The sequence below is a fragment of the Halyomorpha halys genome, unplaced genomic scaffold (genome assembly GCF_000696795.3).
Source record: "Halyomorpha halys isolate HHAL.00 unplaced genomic scaffold, Hhal_1.1 Scaffold104.1, whole genome shotgun sequence".
Taxonomy (NCBI): domain Eukaryota; kingdom Metazoa; phylum Arthropoda; class Insecta; order Hemiptera; family Pentatomidae; genus Halyomorpha; species Halyomorpha halys.
Genome location: NW_027107578.1, coordinates 1,008,730 through 1,014,926, shown reverse-complemented (window position 1 = coordinate 1,014,926; position 6,197 = coordinate 1,008,730). Strand labels below are relative to the sequence as shown.

General features: G+C 29.2%; 1 protein-coding gene across 1 annotated transcript in view; it reads right to left on the bottom strand.

The window, feature by feature from the left end:
- The window catches only part of LOC106677602 (uncharacterized), a 938,458-nt gene extending 933,122 nt beyond the window's left edge, over positions 1–5,336 (bottom strand). The window contains exon 1 of the mRNA XM_067045967.1: positions 5,137–5,336. The gene's annotated coding sequence lies outside the window, so the exon portion shown is untranslated. The remainder of the gene's footprint in view (positions 1–5,136) is intronic.
- Between the last annotated feature and the right edge of the window lie 861 nt (positions 5,337–6,197).

The following is a 6,197-nucleotide window of genomic DNA, read 5'->3' as shown; positions in this document are numbered from 1 at the left end:
ATGAATGCAGACAAGGCCATGGACCAGGCCGCCGCAGCGGCCCAACTCATCGCTAACAAACTACGAGACATAAATATTCACATCAACCCACAAAAACAGGCGCCATCACATTCTCATACAAGAAAACTCCCAACAGAGCACCTAAACTCAACGAACAGACAATACAAACCAAGAAACATCTCACATACCTAGGCTTTAAACTAGTAACACATCTATCTTTCACTGCACATATACAGAACAGAATACAAATCGTCAAATCAACATCATACCAACTTGAGCACCTCATCTACTCACCAGGGCTGCCACTCAGACTCAAATTACTCATCTACAAAGTAATACTACGACCATCACTCCTATACGGCGCACCACTACTACATTATCTCTACCCAACAGCCCTGAGATCATTACAACAATACCAAAACAGTACACCACAGAAGATATGTCGAGGGACATCTCTGGAAACATGAACATGGTACATGGTAACATGACACACATTCATAACGAACTACAGCTAGAAACAGTACAACAACACATCACACGGAGACACATTAAATTCTTTGACAGTCTCCCTGCTTCCTTCAATCCAGTATTCCAGTCTATCACTCCATCCCACCTTCCTGCGAGATGGCAGGGCAGGAAAGGGTCCAAAAACCCTATCAACATCACCTCATAAGTCCATCTTCTTATGCACCCCCTCCCCCTCCCCCACACTTCTCTTTCGACTTCTGACTGTTTTCTTATTATTTTACCATTATCCATTGTCTTTATTAATTAATGTTTTTTATTTTTATCTTCTATGCGATACAACACGAGGAGGCCCCTCACCTCTGGATTTAAAATGGCACCATTTTGTGGATCTCATAAATAACAAATAAACACAACAGGTAACCTTAAAATACCAAAGGTATTAAAAGGTAATACCCAACACGAATTACTTTTCTTTTTCTCAGTAATGCACTTATTAATTCACTTTTCTTTTCTGTTTTGTAGGAGTCAGGAAAAAAAAAACTTGAGAGAGAATAATAATAAACAATAAATTAATTAGCCTAATTGATTATGTGCAATCAACATGAGGAGGCACCTCACCTCCGGATATTTTCTAGTAGTACCATATAGAATGAACACATCACAATAAAAAGATAAGTATTCCACCGTAACCGTAAAATACTACTGGTAGATAAAGGTAATCTTCTGTTTGATTCAAGTAACCATACGTAATGCAATCATTAATTCAATGTTTTATTCTGCTTTAGAGGGATAGAGGAAAAGATAAAAACATAATAATAATAATAATAATAAAACTAATAGATCAGAGAAAATCACAAGTCACAGAAGATCATTGATCCACACCCTCTACTTTAGATAGTTTCGGTTTATAGCCGATTCTGATTTCTAAATGATTGTTACTTTTTGTTCACCCTTGACATGATCTCTCTCCACTACCTGTTATCCCTTCATAAGCTCCGGATATTATGAAGGTAAGTCTGTGTATCAATTATGAATGTAACCAAGAACCTAACCTAAACGAACCTCCTTCGCCTCTGTCGGAATAGTACCCAGCAGAACGAGGGTACCATCCTCCAAGATATAACGGATGTCACTCGTTAATCTCATGATATCTAGTCATATTCCTTGTCAACTACCTTACCTTTATATAACCGAACAGGCATCGTCGAGGCATTCAGGACAAGCAGAATAATCAAGAAAATAAACACACCTCAATACATTTATTACCCAGAATGCGTCATAGTTGTACATATATGTTTCGGCTCCTAGGGGCCATTTTCAAGAGCCTGCAATGCATCATTAGTATAATTAACTGAAAATCATAAATTTAAAGAACTTGCTTGTGTTAAATTTGCCTACGCCATTTACTAAGAAAACACGCTGTAAGTATTAAAGTGTGATTCTATTCCATTCATTTTATATTATATGTGTCCATGCTTAAGTGTCAAGCATGATAGAATATTTAGGAACCCGAAACGTTGATGTATGGCATTGACATATTATAAACAATAAAACCACAGTTAGTGACTTGATTGGCTTCCTCTTCTGTAATATATTATTATTCATTCAAGACTCATATTAAAAAAGATTTTTTTTTTCTGAACCTCAATGTCAGACACAAGAATCTGCTAATCAATCCAACACCCATGTAATACTATCTAAAGATATTCATTTTCAGATGTGAATGAAACATTTTTTGGGCCGATTACAAGCTTAAATAACCTATTTCAACTTATAACATATCTGTATAGTTGAAAAACAAAAATATGAAAAAGGATTTTGCAACAAATCACTTATTTTGGCGAGCAAATGTCTTGTCCAATGAAGCTATAAAGAGGGACCAATAGTAAGCTACAAAAGAACTTATTATTTCTTGAACAGTTTTACTGATAATTTACAGGTGGATATTAACAACCTTAATTATAAAGTATTCAAGTTAATATAAAAAGTAATGAATGAGCTTTATATAGAAAAAATAAAAATGAGTAATTATGATATTTCAATCTTTTTCAAATAAATTAATGGGTAGCAAATTTCTATAAATTCTGATTGAGAACTATCTATAGAAAGATCATATTTTCATTCTGAGACATGTTTTTATTAACTCATATTAAAAAATATTAATGCAATAGTCAATAATATAAGTGGAGATTAACTTCATTCTTCTAAAACAGTTTGTAAAACAGACTTGAAGTGTTGTTTTTCTGAACCTTTTAATTATGAACGTCATTTTTTTTTTTTAGTTAAAATCAAAAGGGCTATCGGAAAAATTTCTTTATTTATCCCGACTACAGATCTTGAAATATGGCTAACAAATATTTTCCTAAATCATTTAGAATAAGGATTATTAGACCTCAAAAAACTGTTTAAAAAAATGAGTAGAACGTTGGGAAAAACCGTAAACGAAAGGGAGTGAAACCCATGTCAAACTGAACAATGGACAGCGGCAATTTATTCCAATCAAACTTTATTAAAAACATTATTTATAATAAATGTTTTATCGTTAAATATTTTATTTTCACATTTATCGCCTCTTTACTTTTATTAAAATATGAATTTAAATATTTCAACAAAAATGAAAGGACAAAGCACAGGAAGCGTTTTGTTTTCGATTGTAAACTCTTATGATTTTTAATTTTATCATATATTATTACTATTCATATGTAATATACCATCGAGCAGAAGTTATATTTGATTTAGTTCTGAGATAGGATAAATGAGATGCAGAGACCAGAAGAATGGTACAAGCAAACATGTTAATAACTGTCTACACCTACACCTAAAGGGTGTATATAAATATACAATTTTAGTTCTTTGAACCAATTTCAGTTGAATTACAAAAGATTTCACAATTAATTAGATGCAAACAACAATAAATTTTTGAAAAAAGTAGCAACAACTCACAACCCTGATGTTGCATGGAAAAGAATGAAGAAGTGACTACCTGTTTTGGCCATACAGTTTAGTTGAACGTCAGGATAATGAACCATTGGCTGCTGTCTACCTCACCTGCTTATTGCAGGCCAAAATAAAATTGTTATAATAACAAAAATAAATAAATAACAAAATTAAATAAACTTACAATAAGATATGAATCAACCAATAACAAGAACAGTAATAAAAATGCAGAAGTAATTTTAATGAAATCATGATAATTCCTCAGGAAAGGAAGCTGGTACTAAGTATAAATTGAACAAGTATGTAAATTTATAAACCTACCATGAATAACAAAAATAAATATAAAATATGATCATATCTTTTAATAGTAACCAAACAATAATTGTAAATACTAATAAATTTATTAAAGACTAAAAAGATTGAACAAGATAATAATAACATGAATATAGTTTAAAAAAGATATAATAGTTTGTAACTGACCTATATAATATACCTTATCTATGTTATTTTTTATATATTCAGGCGGTAGGGAAAACCTAAGGGATATTTAGGCTTTGGCTGAGGGAAAAAAGAGGGAATAGCAGACTGACTAGGAGGGAAATTTAAAATATTAGGGTGGGTGGAACCGCAATTAAATATTTAGATACAGAGCCTTCGTTGCTACAAATTAAAATATTAAAAAAGAACAAAAAAATAATAATTATAATAATGGTATAATTTTAATTCCAAAAGCTTTAAATTTTAATGAACCGATTGAAAATTCTCTGGAAATTTCCGCTATACATTTAGCGGATTCTTAAGTTAGCTATTATCTTGTCATTCAATCAAGTTTAAAATCACTCAAACCTATTCGACTTTTAAATATGAAATTTTTAATATGTCCTTTCATTTTGAAGAATAAGTTGACTCAGATACAGGAATAGGAATTAATGGAAAATGGAAAATTATTAAGCCTATTGTACGAGAACTGGTTTCTCCAAGGTTTTTCTAATAAAATATCTACTTTTATTAAGGATTGTTATTATTTTCTATGGAAAATAATTTATTATCTATGAAAAGTGAGATTTAAAATTAATTTACAGCAAATGTGTAAAAATAATTAATAATAAATTGCGAGACAATTTTCAATCAAAGCTTCCACTGTGGATTTAGCAGACTCTTAAGTTAGCAATTAGCATTTTATAACCATTGAAATCAATGAAAATTATTCCATTTTTATTTAAATATAAAATTTCTAATGTTGTTGGAGTTTTTAACTGGGAAAAAGACAAATTAATAATCATGGATTACTGGAAACGTTTACTTTATGATTTAACTTATAAAAAACTACAACTGGTAAACTGATATTTGATAAAATAAATAAATTATCTATGAAATTAATTATTTAAAAAAATAATAATAACAAATTGTGATAAAGATTCCGTTAAAGAATTATGACCTACAGAATATCCATAAGGACGGTATCTTAATTTAATTCCTTCTGCAATTGCTTTAAGTATTTTTTTTTTCAGATTCGGAGGTTAGGTTTTCACTTTTTTATTAAAAGTATATTTATCAAAATAAAAACGTTTACACCTCATTATTTCTAAATTATTTACATAAATGCTAAACAACAAATTACTATTACTAAGCTTTGACTTCGTTTTTAAAGGAATGATATGGTAAAGTTGTTTTAGAATGTACACACAGATTTTTATAAAAAAAAAAAAAAAAAAAATATTCATTACTCACTGTAGAATGTTCCAATATGGCCTTCTTTCTTCAAATTTACTTTTCGCCTCCTTATTTAAAACAAACGAATTTCGAAACAAAAATAAATAAAACAATAACGGAACACTAAAGAAACTTAATGAAAACAATATTATCGTATTTATATCACTTTTTAAATATTTAAAATAAAAATTAACAACCCGACACAGAACCGAACCGTACAACACTTGATATAGCTATGATAGAAGTATGTACCGTTGTGAGCTAGGCTGTGCAAATGCCAACTTGATCAAATGAATCCTCGCATCTGATTGGCTCAACCTTAGCGCCTTTTTACTGTGTCTGAAAAAAACTGAAACTATTCACCTGTTGCCATTCTCAATAACATCAGCCCAGTACTCTCTTTACTCTGGTATTTATTAATTATTATAAATTGCATTATTTAATTGTTTATTATATTTGAAAAAGGATAGGAATTCTGAATTATTATGTTATTTTGATTTTGCATAATCTATTAAATGAAGAATATTTTTAATTAGCTATATAAAAGAAGTTTTCATATTGCTTACCATTTAATAAAATATAATGGGGCTTCATGTAGAAAAGTCCTATTTTAATTGAAAATGTAGATTTGAAACACCTATTTAACTGATGTTTCTAAAATAAATGTATCATTTTTAGATGTAGGATTTTCATTTGTCAAAGAAATCTTAATTTATGATAATTGGATCCTTAACCATTAACTTAAATAGAATTCTCCTCAATATAATTTACTATAAAATAATATACAATATTGTATTAGATATTAGACTTAATATTTTGTGAATTTAGCAAAATCAAATTGAATTTAAATTAATACTGAATCTTGGAGAATGAATTAATAAAAATTTGTTTAATCTATCTTAATTTCATTTTATAGATTTAAAGCAAAAATAAAAAATGAAATTGTGTAGTGAATCTTAATAAAATTTTACTAGTAAATGTTCTATATAAAATAATTATAAATGATAAGAATAAATTGATATGAATTATAAGAATAAATAATAAGGGTAATATTTATTCCTTAAATATTATCCTTATTA